A 17,741-nucleotide genomic window follows, 5' to 3' on the forward strand; every position below is an offset into this window, starting at 1 on the left:
AGTTCCCAGCATGGCACCAGTCGTGTGTTCACCAGTACCTCCTATGATGTCTAAGAAAGATCTCAATAAACAACCCCTCAAAAATCTGTAATTCATGAATGACTGTTTGTTCTTCCCGCTCCGTTTCTGTTTTTTCTTCTGTCTTAGCCTCTCCTACACTGATGTCCCCACCACAGCCATTTTGTGGTATGGCACACCCTCACAGAGTTCATTTTGCGATATGCCACAACCCCATGGCAGCCATTTTGTGACTGGCACCCACAGCACTTTATCAAAATTCTAAATGTGTCCACTGGCCTCAGAAGGTTGGCAATTGTTGTTCAAAGTCAATTTATGAGGAAAGCAATCTCACAAACAAACAAATTATGTTGCCACTATCACCTTTCTCTATAACCTCTTCTAAATTGAGTTGGACACTCCAGCAAAGGCCTCAAGACAGGGAGATTCAGATACATTTGATTGTGTCACTAAAACCCCACAACTTCACAAGCCTCACTTTCCTTCCATAGAGAGGGAGAAGGGGGGAATGTAAGAATCTTCAGAAAGCAAAGAACTTTTCTTTATCCCAGGATCACAAGTTCTGATCTGTTTAAGCCACGGAGCCCTGAGGCTTAGCCAGGAGGCAGTGAAGATCAAAGCCTGATGCCCTGCCAAGCTTCAGAAAGAGAATAGCTAATCATTTGTAAAATAAATGGGGATGTGGAGCTCTGAGAGCTCATCTCAAGTTGGCAAGGAACAGTATGTTGGTTGCACACGGACATCACCTTTAAAATAAAACCTTCCTTTCCCCAGATAGGCTTGCTTTAATCTGAATGAATATCTAAACCAGGACTGAATAATTAAAACTGCAAGTTACAACATGTGTGTTCAGAACAATACAGAAGAATGTGAAGAGAAGGTCCAAGGAGAATTCTGTGACAACTTCCTTAAAGGAGGAATCAGCTGATCTCACTTGAAATGTCGGTTCTATAGTCCCATTACCTTCTGTGATGACACAGGAAGGGATATACTGGCATAAGGGGAGTTGGTGGAAGCTGGAAGAAGGCCTGCAAAAGGGGTGTTCTGGAGGCATGTCAGAGGGGAAGCTGAAGGGGGGAACTGCGCAATATTCAGGTCCCATTTGGCTCCGTCCCTCAGCCCTCCATCATGGCAGCCAGTACACTGGGAAAAGGAGCGGTGGAAGGAACCATGTATTTTGGTTCCTTCCACCACAACTTCCTGGCACAGCCAGTGTCTTCCCCTCCAAAGAGGCTTCCAAGTGGCAGCTGGATGTGGCGGCCCCTTCCACCAGCTCCGCCTCTGCTGGCTTCACTCTCCCAGCCTCTGGCACGTTGAATTGCCATGTAAAACAATAGAACAAGGAATGAGCACAAAGGCAAGCGTGTAAAATTACTTTTTTAAAATTACACTGGCTGAGCCTCAAATGCCTTCCCATTTTTGTATGGTCCATTCGCAGGCCATGAAAGTTTGTAGAGGGAGTGCATTTTCTGCAACTTTCAGAGGGATTTTGTAGGAGGTGGGGGACTTACCGGAAAAGAAACAATGCTGTTCCCTTATTTGATCCTTTTTCTAAAAGTTGGGGGTTTCTGCTGCAGCAGTGTCATTTAGCAGCCTGGTGGCTATGCCCTCCAAGGGATGGGGGAAATTTAATTACAAAAAACCTATGTAATTCACACTTTCTGAAACAATACATGAACCAAAACACGGCCATCCTTTAAAACAATCCTCACTTCCCTGAATTTTGCAATTCACTTCTCAGCCAAGTAATGTGTACAAAAATGCATATACTAAGATAGAAAGCACATATAAACACATAGTGAAAATAAAATAGAAAAAATGCATTGTTAGGGGGAAATTCTTTGCAAAAATTTGTATATTAGGCAAAATTGCATACTCAAATGGGTGTAAATTCACACAACGCTAATAAATTTTCATGATGACTTTTTTAAAAATTGTGGAAATGTGGCGAACTGAACTATAGATGGGGAAAATGAGGAATGGAGAGAACCCATTGTATCCGCCGGGACCTAGACTCTCAAGTTATAGCAGTAGATCCTAGTGAGGTGTCCGGAGCACAGTCTTGTCCTGTTTTGTTGGATGAGCTTCAGTTGGTTCAACTCGAGGACGTGGACAAGGTGCTTGGACAGGTACGTGCAACCACTTCGGTACTGGATCCTTGCCCCTCCTGGCTGATAAAAACTAGCAGGAATGGAACAGGTAGCTGGGCCAAGGAAGTGATAAATGCCTCTTTACGAGAGGGAGTGGTCCCGGGCTGTCTGAAAGAGGCAGTGGTGAGACCACTCCTGAAAAAGCCTTCCTTGGACCCAGACAATTTTAACAGCTACAGGCCAGTGGCGAATGTTCCATTCCTGGGCAAGGTCTTGGAACGGGCGGTTGCTGGCCAGCTCCAGGCGCTATTGGATGAAACTGATTATCTAGATCCATTTCAATCGGGTTTTAGGCCCGGTTTTGGCACTGAGACAGCCTTGGTCGCCCTGTACGATGACCTATGTCGGGAAAGAGACAGAGGGAGTGTAACTCTGTTGATTCTCCTTGATCTCTCAGCGGCTTTTGATACCATCGACCATGGTATCCTTCTGGAGAGGCTCGCGGAGTTGGGAGTTGGAGGTACTGCTTGGCAGTGGTTCCGCTCCTACTTGGCGGGTCGTCTCCAGAAGGTAGTGCTTGGGGAACATTGCTCGACACCGCGGGCTCTCCAATATGGGGTCCCGCAGGGGTCAGTTTTGTCCCCCCTGCTTTTTAATATCTACATGAAGCCGTTGGGAGAGGTCATCAGGAGTTTTGGAGTGCGTTGTCATCAGTATGCTGATGACACGCAGCTCTACTTCTCCTTTTCATCTTCTTCAGGTGAGGCTGTCGATTTGCTGAACCATTGCCTGGCCGCGACAATGGACTGGATGAGAGTTAACAAACTGAAGCTCAATCCAGACAAGACTGAGATGCTGTTGGTGGACGGGTTCTCTGATCGGATGGTGGATATATACCCTGTCCTGGACGGGGTTACACTCCCCCTAAAGGACCGGGTTCGTAGTCTGGGAGTCTTTTTAGACTCTTCCCTCTCACTTGAGGCTCAAGTAGCCTCGGTGGTTAGGAATGCGTTTTACCAACTTCGGTTGGTAGCCCAGCTACGTCCCTATTTGAGTAAAGAGGACCTTACATCAGTGGTACATGCTCTGGTAACCTCACGTTTGGATTACTGTAATGCGCTTTACGTAGGGCTACCTTTGAAGACAGTTCGGAAGCTACAACTAGTGCAAAATGCGGCGGCCAGATTGCTGACAAGGACCAAGCGGTCTGAGCATATAACACCTGTTCTGGCCAGCTTGCACTGGTTGCCAATATGTTTCCAGGCTAGATTCAAAGTGTTGGTATTAACCTATAAAGCCTTATACGGTGCGGGACCACGATACCTTGCGGAACGCCTCTTCCGATATGAACCGGCCCGTGCACTACGTTCTGCTACGAAGGCCCTCCTCCGGGTTCCAACTCACAGGGAGGCCTGGAGGGTGATGACAAGATCTAGGGCCTTCTCAGTGGTGGCCCCCGAACTATGGAACAGTCTCCCTGAGGAAGTACGCCTGGCGCCGACTCTGCTTTCCTTCCGGCGCCAGGTCAAAACCTTCCTATTCTCTGAAGCATTTTAAGTTACATTGATCTAATTTTAATAATGTTTATTGTATTGTTGATTGTATTTTAATATTATTTTGTTATTCATTGTATTTTTATACTATTTTATGTTCACCGCCCAGAGAGCTATCGCTAGTCGGGCGGTATATAAATTTAAAAAAAAAAAAAAAAAAAACAACCCAAAACTGACAGATTCACCCATCGCTATTCTTCTCCACAATGCTTCCCTCAATGGTGTTACTTTGCGATCCAATGTTATTCAGGGAAGCATTGTGGACAGGAAAATGTGGCTTAGAGAAGCACTGCCACCACCACAAAATAAAAATAAGAAGGGATAAGCCTCTGCCGCTACAGCTGCTTTTTCTAGTAAGTCCTCTATCCCTTCCAAAAATGTCACGCTTTTTCTCCCATCTTCATAATGTCTTGCTTTTTCATACTCCCCCCCACCAGATATTCATTATACTATTTATTTAACATGTATACTGCTTCATATTTCAACAGAAATCTCTAAGTGGTTTACATATCCCCCGCCCCACCCTAAAAAAAAAGATACATGGATTTTACTCATATCTTGCTCGTAGCTGTGAAATTTGAACTACAGTTTATGCAGTTTTATTTTAATTGTTGGCATTTTGTGCCTTTGATCCTTTTGCACACTACTTTGAGATTTTGGAATGTTAAGCAGTTTATTTATTTTTAATAAATAATGAATACCCTGTCCCTTGACTTTATCTGAAAAAGTTCTCTGTGGGACTCTCAGCCCAGTTCCAAATTGTGAGTTTGAAGCAGCCATTTCAATACTTGGGGGAGCCAGTTTGTTGGGGCGGGGGCTTACAATTCTGACATGTGAGGGGTACTTCTCCTTGAAAATCTTTCCCTTTTTTTCTCTTGTTCTACAGCTTTTTAAATACTTTAATATGCTAGTAGCAAAACAATTTAAAAAAGAAAGTCAATGAGTAGGTTCGAAAGAAGAAAAAAGAAAAGAAAAATGCCTCTATGCCAGAATTGTAACACATCTAGAGATAATTTTCCCAGATTATTTCACCCCTCCCCTTCAGACGGTTGGCCAATTCAACCGAACACTTGAAGCAAAATAAAACACCAGCCCTCACAGAATCTAGTAATAACTTTCTTGTTGTAGGATACATGTGATAGGGTTGCCAGTCCCGGCCTCCAAGAGGTCTTCTGTATCTTTAAAAGTTGTGCATGGGGAAGGGAGAATTCCACCTTGTGGTTTTTCCCATTACGGTGTTGCAAGAACACCTGCACTTGGCTGACTTTCTCTTCTCCTAAAGATACAGGATCAGTCTCAGGCCCTGAACCTGGCAACCCTAATATGTGAGCCCTCCACTTACTGCCTGAAGTAGTACAGTTCAAACACAGGTTTTTCATGCTAGTGGGAATGAACAATGGAACTGTAAATTTCATCAGGTAGATTTTTCTTAAAAAAATAATTAATGCAGGGAGAACAATTTTACAATGCATCATTAAAGTATGGGATTTGCTACTGAAAGGCGCAAAGACAGCCACTAGCTTAAAATGGCTAAAAAAAAAAAAGGATTATACGAATTCATCAAGGATTGGCCTCTCTACAGCTGTTAATCATGGTAACTACATGAAATGTGAATCTAACTAAACGCAGCCTCCCCATTCATAGTAGTATAAGATATTGGGGAAAAGATGACAGGAAGGCCATCACTCTGAGTATCAATATCCAGAGTAGGGTTGGAAGGATCTGTCCATTTCAATTATTTCAGTTTCTTATTTTACCAATCATAAATTCAGTGCTATAGGTTTCTGTAGCAATTTCATATTTAAAAATAAAAAAACCCAAAAATACTCATGAACATTCTTCAGCATTTTAGTGGGAATTTCTCCTAATAAATACGTTTTTGTTTGGTTTTGATCAATGTACACATTTCTTGCAAGCAATTTCTCTTAACATTATGCCTTTGGGTATGTTATTGTCACTAATATGTTCATTTTATACACATTTCCCCCTAATATTAGCATTTTTGTAGACTCTGTGTGGTTGGAGAACTGCAAAATTTGAATAGGTGCAAATTTGGAAGGATGGTTGCATTTCTGTTCTCATATTGTTTCAAAAAGCACAAACCTGATAAATTCATCTTTACATGTGAAGTGAATCGAATGTCTCCCCCATCCCTAACCCGGAGCAATCTGACTATCTGAGACATACTACTGAAATAGACTGAAGCTGCAACTCAATACACACTTACCTGGGAGTAAGTCCCATTGAACCCACTTCTGAGTAGACATGTACTGGATTGCAGCCTAAGCTGATCCAGTAAGGCAATTATCATTCTCACAAAAGTAAGCCTCTTCCATTGAAAAGTTCCTTACTGTTTCAGAAAAGATGGCGGCTTAGAAAGACGTAGCCTAGGGAGCTCCCTTCGATTGTTTGTAAAGGGGCTTAATTTACCAACTAACTATTCACTACTACTGACTTGCCGCCGTATGTTGACCTTCCCCTTTGATTGCTGCACGTTAGCTCTATCTTTTTCTGGACTTTTGACCCCAGAGGGCGGCTTTGCGGAGACAACATTCCTTTTTTCTTACTCTGGCCCGCCCTGGCCGACATTCAAATTGAGTAAGTAAACATCGTTACTCATGGATAAGGAGTAACTTCTTTACCATCTGGCAACAGTAACCTCAAAAGGATCTCAGGTCTCTTTGCATCATTTCCTTGATTTTTTAACGTGGCTGCCACTTATAACTTTAACTAGCAGCGTGCATTTTTGCCTGTTTACTCACTCCAAAGTCCGTTGGACGCTGATGAACACGAACCAGCAGCATTAAAGCAACAGGGTTGAAATTCCCATACTTATCATCAAACGCTTGGCTCCTAAGTAGTTAGCACCGAGGAACTTTTTTACATTAAGTGCAATGGTCGTCACCAGGGAGGGCTATAAGCAGCAAGGCTTGGCCCCCCTGGCTGAGGGTTACCAGCCAGTTAGTATACAAGAAAATCAATGCAGGATAACAGACTTTTTCAGCCCAAACTCAAATGCCCCCCTCGCTAAGCACCCCTGATGCCCCCGGAAGAAAATTGAGAATGTCTTGACTGGTCCCTGGGCACACACCATCTACTGTTTTCACTGAACATTGTGATTGCCAGGGCGGAAGAGCAGTCCCTGGCTGAAGAATTGGACCGTGCCCAGTTCCCATCTGGAAATACCGGCTTGCCCGGCAGCCCTATGTGACCTTATACCTCTTTGAATTTTACTTTGCCTGAGGGTGAGGAGGGTGAGGAGGTCACACAGGCAGATCACATGCCTAGCTGTACCTCCCCTATACCTCAGTCACACTCCTCACTTAGACACCAATCTGCTACTCACAAAGGAGCCCAATATGAAGCCCCAGCACCAGAGACGACAGTAAATCTCCTTAATGCGCAGCTCGAGTTAATTAACAGCCAATTTACTCATTGGACAGAGGATCTATCACAAATCAAGAGCCTCCTTACATTACGTCTGGACCAGTTGGCACATTTAATGGTTCTATCTCTGACTAGATCAAAGGGAACAAGTTTATCCCCTTCAGCCAGCTCGTCCAACTTCAAGCAGGTGGCAAAGCTTTGCTCTGACCGGGTTGTTAATCCCTCATATGGTTTTGTCTCTCCTACCAGGGCAACAGCTCGCACAATGCAATGCTGGGATAGAGCTGTCATAAACCCCCTGAGCCACGCTCTTACATCCACAAAACGGGGTCCTAGTGCATTGGCCTTACACAAAAAGGGCCCTATTTGCAGCAATTATAAGACTCAGACGAAACAGGAAAAGAAAACAAAAAATATCAAAGCCCGTGGCAGCCTTAGGAAAGGATCCAAAATGAACTTTAATAAACTCTTTATGGCCCTGGACCTGAAGGAAAAGGGGCACAAAAATCCGGGTAGATCCCAGCATAAAAGCGGGAATAACCTCAAAATTAAGCCTGCTAAGGCAGAACCCAATCAGATATCCAGATTACTAAACCCCGCAGCAGTATCCAAGGAGAATTCAGTATCAGCTCGCCTGGAACCCCCGTCCACTTTGCCTTCCGTGATTCAGAATGGTGCCCCCATAAGTGGAACTGGGCCAGGAGAGCATCACTTGGCAGCTAGGCCAATTACCTTAGGACAAAAGAAATGGTGATTGTAGCTGGAAGAGAGGACTCTGGTTTTCACCAACTACCCTAAACCATCTGGTTGGAAGTCCCAGAGGGAGGGGAAACTCCATCTTCTGAAACTCCTATCAGCGGCAATCGGGCAATTTGGGGACCCGGACCTGATCCAGAAGGTTGAATATTTTTACCACAACTCAACATCGGCCTACGCTCTGGTCACGTTCTCCTTAGCCTTCACGGCAGCCATAATTCTCGCACACAAGGAGACACTCTTTGACAGAGGAATTGGGATCAGAAGATTTTTTAGAGATTACTCGCCTCCTCTACCCCTGTTCGAATGCCGCTTGAGGAAGACTATAGTGCCTACCACCTTGGAAAGAGCAGAATTTCCTCAGGGACCCCTTACTGGAGCACCCAATTCCCGACCACATCTCACTACAACCACATCAATTAATACCTGCGACTCGGGCAAGCATGGGGTGATGACCTGTTTGGATAAGTCTAGCAGGAGGGGACACCCCCAGGGAGAGCTGGTTTCAGCTACTGGGTATTACCCTCCCGAAGAACTTTTACTTATAAACAGCTTTGGGGCCCTACCTGAGCAGCAGCAGCGAGAGATTTTGTCACGACTGTCGACCTTAAAAGACACTCTCTTGAAACTGCTCAACCACAGAAATGAGGAAAATCAGGATGTTCCTTTTTGGCAGATGCCTGTGAACCTGTCCTTACCGAAGCCAGCCTTAAGGACTCCAGGAACTCCCACGAGCAAACGCTTGGGCCAAGAAAACTATTCCCCCCCCTAAAAATTGTTTTACGATCGTGACGGATCAGCGCGTATTAAATCCAGAAACACTCATCGTTCACCCGTCAAAAAGAATGAATTTACCCTCACCTCCAATACCACCCTTACACGAGGTGATTGAGGATGCACCAAATTCAATGCTTTATTATGATTATTCAAATCCAGTGGCGAAACCCTACGATTGGTTGGCAGTCCAGCACCTGGACCTGCATGAGTGCTGTTCTCCTCCTCATAAAGCTAGTTCTCCAACCCCTAGAGTGCCATTTTCTTCTGCCAGACCCCCATCAGCCAACTGTTGTGTCCTGGAAGCTTTTGATAACATTTTAGAGAAAGAAATAGAGATGGAGTGACTACATCGGCATTCTACACCCCCCGAACCATCCCAACAGAGCCCAAGGAAGATATCTTCATTAGCCGGCTCGGACTCGACAAATGCCATCAAATTCCTATCATGGAATATTGCAGGATGGTTCAATAAATTGGCCGACCAGGACTAAGTTCTTCTCCCTCTCTCATAATGCTAGAACTCACGGACATTCAAAGAAGCTGCATGTTGGAAGATTCAGAACAGACAAAAGGAAGTACTTCTTTACTCAGTGCATAGTTAAACTATGGAATTTGCTCCCACAAGATGCAGTGATGGCCACCAGCTTGGATGGCTTTAAAAGAAGATTAGACAAATTCATGGAGGACAGGGCTATCAATGGCTACTAGCCATGATGGCTGTGCTGTGCCACCCTAATCAGAGGCAGCATGCTTCTGAAAACCAGTTGCCGGAAGCCTCAGGAGGGGAGAGTATTCTTGCACTCGGATCTTGCTTGCGGGCTTCCCCCAGGCACCTGGTTGGCCACTGTGAGAACAGGATGCTGGACTAGATGGGCCACTGGCCTGATCCAGCAGGCTCTTCTTATGTTCTTACATATCATACTTGCAGTCCTTTGACATCATATGTCTCCAGGAAACCTGGCTCCTGGAACCTAACACCATACAGCTTCAGGGCTTCAGGGCTTGGGAACGGCCGGCAGAGAAAACCTCCCCCCATGGGCATGGTAGTGGAGGCCTAGCTATTTTAATTTATTTGACCTTGGATGTGCAGGTTTCCATGGTGCACAGTTTGTTACCAAGCGTCTGTCAGGCACTGATAGTACAGGGTTCGAGGGTGAATTCCCTGATCTGTGTAAATGTATATTTTCCTCCATTTTCATCCAAAGTCGACATAGGTCTTTGGTCAGATTTAGAGGACTTAGTTGAAAAGCTTTTATTTAACTATCTGACTTACTCGCTTTTGATGAGTGGAGATTTCAATGCTAGGATGGGCCCCGGGTTCCCTAATGAAGAAGCTTTGTGGTCTGAGCCCGGTGAACCCAACATCGTTCCCCGTTCTTCCTATGACAAAAAAATCAATAAGCACGGGCATGCTCTTGCCTTGTTAGTGTTTAAATTCCATCTAGTGTGCCTCAATGGATCCTATTTGGACCAAACGTCGGGGCACTTCATGCACATTTCCAAGAAGGGCGCAAGTGTCATTGACTACTTCATTACTTCCCCCTCTATTATTCCTTTCATTCAGTATATGACAATAGAGAATAGGGTAGAAAGCAACCACCTCCCATTAAGACTCAAGCTTCTTTTTCCAATTACTCGCCCTACAGTATTATTTATTTATTTATTTATTAAATTTCTATACTGCCCCATAGCCGAAGCTCTCTGGGCGGTTCACAACAAATAAACATCTAAAGTACAAGTAAAAAGCCATATATAACACAAGTTAAAAATGAATTAATTAAACAAAAAATGTAAGCATAATGAAACACATAACTAACTGCAAAACTCAATACTAAAATATGAAGATGTGACATTGGTAAGAATGTTAAAATATTAAGATAATTAAAATGTCAACATATTAAATAGGTTAGATGTTTAACTGTTTAAGATGTTTAAAATGTTTAAAATGTTTAAAATGTTTAAAATGTTTAAAATGCCTGGGAGAAGAGGAAGGTTTTTACCTGACGCCGAAAAGATAGTAGTGTTGGCGCCAGGCATACCTCATCAGGAATGGTATTCCATAGTTCGGGGGCCACCACTGAAAAGGCCCTTTTTCTCGTTGGGCCACCAGCCGTCTGACTCACAGATGTGCGGCCACCTCCAGGGGTCTAGACATCTTAAATGGTCCCTGGGCATTGATGTTAGCATAGGTCAGTTATTGGGCTTGAACAAATTTCTTTCCCTACGTTCCCTAGCGGTCACTTTTCCAGAGTCCATTCTCAGGACTTTTCAGGATATAATCAATGAAATTAGACCCCTGGTCATTTCGACCTCAGTTGGTAAAGGTTTGAGTTTCCCCCGGTCTTGGTATGATAAGGACTGCAGGGCTAAGAAAAAGGAACTTGGTCAACTTACAAGAACGCTTGCACACCAGGGTCCGGCAGCGGTTGCACTGCTTTTACAACACTGCCGGAGAGAATATAAATCTTTAATAAGACCAAAAAAAAGGGCCTTCCACATAGACAGTTGGAATGCCCTGCTCTCGGCTCTGAGAGAAAAAAAATGACCCTAAATTCTGGGAACTAATCCGTTCTGGGCTAACAAGTGCCATAAACAGGGTAGAGTCACCCATTCCTCCTGATATATGGGTCTCTCATTTTTCTAACATCTTTGGATCCAATGGAAACTCTCTACAGGCACCGTTGGAAGATATCCTCAACTTTCCATCCTGGCCACCGGTGTCGCCCTCGGATATCCTGGACTTGATTGCCAAGCTTAAATGTGGTAAAACCCCAGGGGAGGGCGTGATCCCCCCTGAGGTTTTACTTTCCAATGCAAACTGGTGGGCGCCGGTTTTGGCCTCCCTATTTACTTATATAAACGCTACTGGAGAAATGCCTTCAGGTTGGCGTTCCAGCATAATCATCCCTATTTATAAGAAGGGCGATGTATTGGATCCCCAAAATTACAGGCCAATCAGCCTTCTAGACATTACTTCTATGCTCTATGGGAGGTTTCTTCTCAATAAGCTCCTCGATTGGGAGACCAGCAATTGTATCCTCCATGAAGAGCAAGCAGGGTTTAGAAGAGGCAGGAGCACGATCAACCAGGTATTTGTGTTGCAACATCTAATACAGAAAACCACAAAAAGCCCCAACAAACGTTTGTATGTGGCATTCATGGATTTCACCTCTGCCTTCGATCTTATCGACAGAGATCTACTTTGGCAGAAGTTGGCCCAGACCAACATAGATAGAAGATTACTCCATCTTATCCAAGCCCTTCACCAGGGAAACATGCTACAAGTGCTTTTAGTCCTGCAGGGCACGCTTTCCCGGGGCATTCGGGTTCGGAAAGGAGTGAAGCAGGGATGTATTCTGGCCCCTTTATTTAATGTTTCTATAAATGACATCATCCCCGCAATGGCTTCTCCGTTCTTCTTCCCTCCTTCAATAGGCTCTCGTAAGACCCCCTATTGTTATACTCTGATGACCTGGCCTTACTTTCTTTAAATAAAATTGGCCTCAAAAGGATGCTCACTCACCTGGGCGTTTACTGCAAGAAACACCTTTTGACAGTTAATTACACCAAAACCAAGATCTTGATCTTCGGCAATAAGAAGGCTGCTTCCAGCTGGTCAATTGAAGGCCATGCGCTGGATCAAGTTTGCCTGTTCAAATACCTGGGTATCTGCTTCAGTGAGAACTCCTCATGGAATTCCCACATTAAGGCCACCAAACTGGTGGGTGTGAAATCTACAGTCCAACTCCAAATATTTTTATCCCCCCCGCGTTGCTCAAGGTTTTTGTTGCTAAAACAGTAGCCTCCACACTTTACGGGGCCGAACTTTGGGGGGCTGTGGCTAAGCATGAAATAGGAACTTTACAAAACAAGTTTATGAGACAAATTCTAGGGTTCCCATTGGAAACCCCCGCTGCGCATCTCAGAGCGGAACTTGGGCTACCCTCCTTAGCATCTAGAATAGATCTAGCTCACCTTAGATATTGGAGGAGAATATACCAAACGGACGACAATTCTCTTACTAAACTTTGCTGGTCTGAGCAGCTATCGAAGGGGGGGGCCCTCACTAACCAGGCACTGCTGGAGCAATATAACCTCCCTATGGGCGAGCTTCTGAGTCTCAGCTCCCAAGCCCTTAGGAATTGGGTTTTTAATCATGCAGCAAGGACATCTTAATAGCCCCTTTCTCCATTTGGTACCCCCAACTCAAGCCTAATCATGTTAGATCATTGTATCTTGAGATCCTCACGCACCCCTCTCTCCATAAAGCATTTTCGGAACTAAGGTCCCAATTGATGCCTTTGGCCTACCTGGAGGCGAGGTATATAGGAGTCCCCTTTGAAGAACGGAGATGTATTTTTGGGTGTAACATTCCGGAGGACATCATTCATTACTTGTTATACTGCCCATTGTACACCGATCCCAGACAGAAATTCCTGCCCCAACTTATTTATCCCCCCCAGGTTAAATGCCCCAAGGAACTGGTAGTAGAGCTCCTAAATGACACACGTGACTATCTCCGTAGCTAATTTCACCTTGGCAGCTAAGAAGCTACGTGCAGCTTACTCTCAGAAACAGAAACCCTGAAATATTTATATGTTTTATCTTATTCGCTAGGCATATTATGGGTCTCATGGTGGATGATTTTACCTTATTCTCTTATCACATATTGTGGTATTTGTTGCAATGGCCTTTGGCTAAAACGCAATAAACTGAACTGAACTGAACTGAAAAGTTCCTTACTATGGCAACCACCTCTCTGACTGGATGCAGCATCTGCATATTAACAGTGACGCTGGTCCTGGATGCAGGTGGACACAGCAGGGAATACCTGTGCCCTACAGAGCTTTCAAAAGTTAATCTCACCATGCAGAGAGCCAGCTGCCATGGTGAAGGCCACTTCTGTGGCCACCACAGATGAGGGGTAACATTTAAAATCAGCTCTGAGGTAAGGGAACAGTATTCCCAGCAGCAATGGAAAAGCGTGACAAGTATGTATGAACACACACACAATTTTTGCCGCTATTTTAAGTAATACTTTATACTATTTTGTAAACTGCTTAGAGATATTTTTGATTATGTTATATATATTTTTTCTAAATAAAAATTTACATATATATTTTATCCACCCTTCACTCAGAGGTCTGAGGGTGGGTTACATAAAAAGGTACAATCTAAAAATCACATCAGTATTACAGAAAAAGCTGTAGCATATCAAAACACTAGAGGTGATAAATTTAGACACATAGCACAACTATAACCTTGTAGCACAATTTTGCACACATAGTACAGATGTAATATGGCTTAACAGGCATTCATTCTCCTAAGGGAATCCTAGGTATTGCAGTTCTTTGAGAGGGAAGCAAGAAATGCCAGATAATTTTTAACACCTGATCAAAGTACAGTTCCCAGGCTTCCCTGGAACAAGAGTAGAAGCCATGTTGGCTGGGGCTAATAGGGATGGAGACCAGCAACATCTGGAGGAGCGCAGGTTTCCAACTTGTGCTTGAGGAGAGTCTATGGCAATTAAACTAACTTACCCACCAATAGAACTTGGAGCGTAAAAATATCCCTTAAAAAAACCATGTGCATAGTTAGTCATGCCAATTTCAGAGGAAAGTCTAAATATCTTCATCTGTATTTGATTTCTGTTATTTCAACTGAAGCCGTCAAACCCACTATGCAATGATGAAGCGATTCTGCAAAATCTATGTATACCACAGATTTCTCTGGGGGAAGGAGGAAATAATAACAATCTGTTTTTTGTAAATCTTGGAAATAAATTGAGTCATCCACAAGGCCACCTGCAGTTAAATATGAAATATTTATTCAAAGTGAAGTAATAAACAAAATTTCAGTCTCAATCATTCTAATTAGAAATAAATCTCAAAGAGCTTTTACACTGGAATTTGAAAGGAGTGCTTAATGCTTCACCAAAGCAGTTCATTTGGAGAGCTGTGTATTTTCAATGAAACAATTGAAGCATTTAATTGGAGTAGCTATTTATTTATTTGAGAAGCCATGAACGCAAGAGCAAGGTAAATTCAAAGTTTTTTAAAAATGCATAATTTTCTATGAATTTGTGTGAGGTTCCTATAAGCTGTAATGATGCTGGGTCATCATTTTGATAATCAAGAAGGGATATTATAGAAAACAGAAATATACCTGACAGCCTAGGACTGCTTGATGCACAGTTGGTTCCCCAGTTGTTACTCTTAATCTGCTCCTGATCTGCTTGCCTGCAGAGATCTGGAAACCAATTCCAGCACTTAAAAAAGCTACTGTTCACAGTGCAATCCTCTGCATGTCTATGCTGAAGTAAGTTCCATTGAATCCAATGGGGTACTCCTAGGTAAGTGAGTTTGGGAATACGCTGTCTGGGAATAAGCCCCACTAAACTTAGTGGGGCTTACCTCTGAGTAGACATGCCAAGGCTTGCACTGCCAGAATTTATTTCCTGAAGGATCCATTTGTACTTGGAAGCATGATGAGCCAATATGGTCTGACTCTCAGGTCATAGACACATTGTACATTTAAAGGACTCTTATACCACTTTAACTGCCATGGCTTCCCCCAAAGAATCCTGGGAACTGTAGTTTGCTAAGGGTTCTGCTCTCACAGAGCTACAATTCCCAGCACCTTTAACAAAATACAGTTCCCAGGATTCTCCATAACTGTCAATGTGGTGTAAGAGTGCTTTAAATAGATGGTGTGGATGTGACTTCAGTCTCTGTGGTCCCCTAAATTGTTCTGATGTTAGTGTTCAACAAATGGACAAGCACCTTTCCTCTTTTTTAATCCTCTAAAAAAATTAATGTCACTTCCTTTTCTCACACTGCACTGATAAACATATGAATCAGCAAAGCCACATGAGGGGGCTTGCTCCTTAAAAGCCCAGAGCTGATTGCACCAAGTCAATGCTCACAACTTCCACAGAGTGAGCATACAGAAAGGTGTGCAGGTGACTTTAGGATGCCACAAATACTAGGGTCATACAACAGGTCTCTGTCCCACCTGCCCTAGACAGAAGTTGGGTTGCCAGGTCCATGGCCTGAGACTGATCCTGTATCTTAAGGACAAGAGAAGGTCAGCCAAGTGCAGGTGTTCTTGCAATTCTGTAATGGGAAAAACCACAAGGTGGAATTCTCCCTTTCCCCTGCACAACTGTTAAAGGTACAGAAGACCTCTTGGAGCAGCCTTTCCCAACCAGTGTGCCTTCAGATGTTGGACCACAACTCCCGTCAGCCTCAGCCAGCATTGCCAATGGTCAGGAAAAAAAGTTGTATAAAGGTAAAGTCTTTCATGAAATATACAGGAATATGCACTGACAGTGATGGTGAAGGTATGGCCCAAAAAGGTGGCTTGACTATACAGCAGTTTTAGCCTTGACTTTTCCCATTCAAGATAATTCTGTGCATCTTCCAGCATCCCACAAATAGGGGCTACTTCTCACTGACAGAAGTGGAGTAATGCCTACAGAGTTGGACTAGGACTCCCCACTCAGATGGGATTAGGGTTGCCAGGTTCATGACCCGAGACTGACCCTGTATCTTTAAGAGAAGAGAAGGTCAGCCAAGTGCAGGTGTTCTTGCAATTCTGTAATGAGAAAAACCACAAGGTGGAATTCTCCCTTCCCCCTGCACAACCTTTAAAGATACAGAAGACCTCTTGGTTGCCAGGCCTGGCCTCCAAGCCTCACCACACTAGCTGCTATTGTTAATAGCTGTCAAAGGCAGCTTCCTCCTAGCCCAATCAGGAGCGCAACAGGCAGTGGAGTTACAGTCATTAACACAGTTCTGACAGGCTGGGCTGTGTTAACCCTTGGAGGAAGGCTGATGGCAATTGGAAAGAGGAAGGATGTCGCCCCAGGAAGCGCAGGCTCCACACACACCTACCGAAAGCCTATTGCCCCACCAACTCTTCCCCTTTGTCAGGCAACTTCCAGTGAGCTGTATCTATTGACATTTTAAAGGAAAAGAAACAAACAAATAAAATTATCATCATCATCATCATCCACCACCGCCACGTGAACTATATCTATTGGCAATTTAAGGTAACATAAATAAAATAAATTAATACATTATTATTATCAACAACAAAAGAAGACAACAACAACACATTGCAAAATATAGCCATTGATGACAAAAGCATTATTGAAGAAAGATACATCCTTGAGTGTGGGTGCCTAGATCAGGTTTTGCCCTGTGAGCGTTGGTGTTGCAAACAGGCTAGGCGGTGTGACACTATGTATAATACATTGGCTAGTTGCTTTTCCACCGCCATGGAGGAAAGTAACCTGTTGCTTGGTGTGACTGAGGGCCCCTCCAGACTGGTGGGGGTTTTTTGCAGGTGTATCTTGCAACATGTCATTAATGCAACACTAGTTCGTTAATGGTGGATTTATACTGGATTGTCCACACATCATTCTGCTTTATTAGTTGTTCTGCAATCCTTCCCAATTGTTACCAAATCATTGCTGTCTGGAGGGGCACTCTTGTGCTGTAGTGAAACAAAAGCAGGACTAAAGAAGAAGAAAACACAGCCCAAAACATTATGAAAAGTTACAGGATTTTATCAGGAAAATATGGGTAATGCACCTATTGCAAATGAGGTAAGACTGCCCCAAAACTTTTGCAGCAGCAAATGGCATGGAAATTGTGATCTTGTATAACTGCCTCAGTTACATCATGAGCATAAATCATGATGAATTCTCAATAAAAATAATGTCTGGAGGGGACCTTGGTGACCAGCTGTCCTGGTTAGTGATCCTGCAGAGAGACTGGTGTAGGATGTGGAAGACAACCTGCATCCTTGCAATCTTTGCAATTTAGGTTCTTTATTTTGCAAATCAGATATAAAAGACCAAGAAACATAACCCAGATACAAAGAAGTTATGGGACTAAGGAGATTGTGGCAGGATCAGCTTTCAGATGCTCCTACTTAGTACTATGGTAGGAGTGGGAAACCTCAGTCCTGGGGGCCAAATGCAGCCCTCCATCCCTCTGTCTTTGATCCTTGGGACTCTCCCAGGCCAAGGCCCTCACTGGCCCTGCTCTGCATTCTCCTTGAGTGCTTTTGCCTGGCTGGAATGCATCCTTAAGCATGCCTTTTGCTTGGTGCATATATGTGCATGTAAAGCTCTGATTTTTTGCATGGCTGG

General features: G+C 43.9%; 1 long non-coding RNA gene across 5 annotated transcripts in view; it reads right to left on the reverse strand.

Annotated features, from left to right (window-relative positions):
* LOC133387990 (uncharacterized) overlaps positions 1 to 6,116 on the reverse strand; it is a 104,652-nt gene extending 98,536 nt beyond the window's left edge. For all 5 annotated transcript variants that reach the window (XR_009763615.1, XR_009763616.1, XR_009763619.1 and 2 more), the window contains exons 1-2: positions 5,889 to 6,116; positions 1,530 to 1,626 (exon numbers count right to left, since the gene is read on the reverse strand). This is a non-coding gene — a long non-coding RNA (uncharacterized LOC133387990). The remainder of the gene's footprint in view (positions 1 to 1,529; positions 1,627 to 5,888) is intronic.
* Positions 6,117 to 17,741: the final 11,625 nt, after the last annotated feature.

This window comes from Rhineura floridana, chromosome 6, assembly GCF_030035675.1.
Source record: "Rhineura floridana isolate rRhiFlo1 chromosome 6, rRhiFlo1.hap2, whole genome shotgun sequence".
Lineage (NCBI taxonomy): Eukaryota > Metazoa > Chordata > Lepidosauria > Squamata > Rhineuridae > Rhineura > Rhineura floridana.